Here is a 1,415-nt window from a genome sequence, read left to right on the forward strand (position 1 = left end):
CGCATAATCTCGTGTTTGATATATGTTTGCGTGCGTGTGTCTGTTTAAGTATAGGCTGCGTTTTAAAACTGGTTATTATATTTATTTGACATTTGATTTGCGATTATGTTAATACATTTTAAATTAAAACTGGATGATTTTAATATTTAAATTAAAATTAACCAAAAAGTTTAGGTTAATTTGAACTGTTTTCTCTGATAGGGGCAAGTTGTCACGTTTATGTTGTGTTGTGTAATTTAGTCACTACAATTTCTTTTAAACATATGTTGTGGAAGATGTTTTATACTGCATTCATAAAAAACAGCTATTCCTCTCAAGTTCCCATGGAGACACTTTACCCCGTATAGTGTGACAACATGCCCCACTATGTGTTGTAGGCTATAGTGTGAACCGGGTCATATCTGTTTGACCTTTGAGCTACACGAATAGCGTGAACTTTTGCCCGCAGTGATAAGAACACAGACTGGTGAAACACATCAAAGTAGAGCAGCATAACGTCTGTTCGCCGCTCGAGAGCTGATTCATGCAGTGAGCAAACGTGTGTCACGAGGGTCTGATCACAACCATGTGTGGATGACACACCAACTCGCTCCAGCCCCGCGCCAGCAGCTTTAAGATCCCCACATGAGCTTTCCTTACATGACACACAGCCAGACTGGGCAGACTGGGTTGTTTTCGGTGAGTCAAGCCTCGGCCGGAGCGGACGGGAGAAGATCAGCACGTCTGGGTCACTGAAGGTGATTCACACGTGGAGCTCAAAGTACCGTGAAGTGTGTGTGATTCAGCCTTTCATTCTGCTGAGCTCACAAATAAAGCCCTTACATTCGGAGAATCGGCCGAAAGCGCTGCTGTTTAAACCACACTGACCTCTAAACGAGCAAAACTCTGCTGTTAATAAACCTGTTGCACACAACACTTGTTATCCAGTAAAAGCTCTTTTAGTGTAATTGTACAAACATCCAGCTTCAGCTCACGCTTCACGTGTCTTTCTGCTGAAATCTTGACTGATTTTTATCAAGTAAACGTCAGAATAAGTTTATTCATATTTCCAGATGAACACTTACTGGACTGAAGCAGCTCAGCTTTACTTGATTCTCCATCAATAATTTCTTAGAAAAATCAGTGAGTCTCAAATCTGATCAAGAGGCTTTTGAGGAACTTTGTTCATCCCTCAGTCATCATTGATCATGTTTGGATCATTTGGATCTCATCTTACCAAGACATATTGTTGGAGATGTAGTGACGAATGGTATTTATATAATTTTATGTAAGTATCTGCTATGCTCAGTTCGAGTCTCTGAATAAAACTGAGCTCTTTTTCCCTCCTTATTCTCACTAGATGAGCCATAAAAGCCTCATGTATCAAATATGATACTCAACAAAATCTTTAATTAGATTTCGCCTCTTTCTCTCAC

This window comes from Sinocyclocheilus anshuiensis, unplaced genomic scaffold (genome assembly GCF_001515605.1).
Source record: "Sinocyclocheilus anshuiensis isolate Anshui unplaced genomic scaffold, SAMN03320099.WGS_v1.1 scaffold1810, whole genome shotgun sequence".
NCBI classification, from domain to species: Eukaryota; Metazoa; Chordata; class Actinopteri; order Cypriniformes; family Cyprinidae; genus Sinocyclocheilus; species Sinocyclocheilus anshuiensis.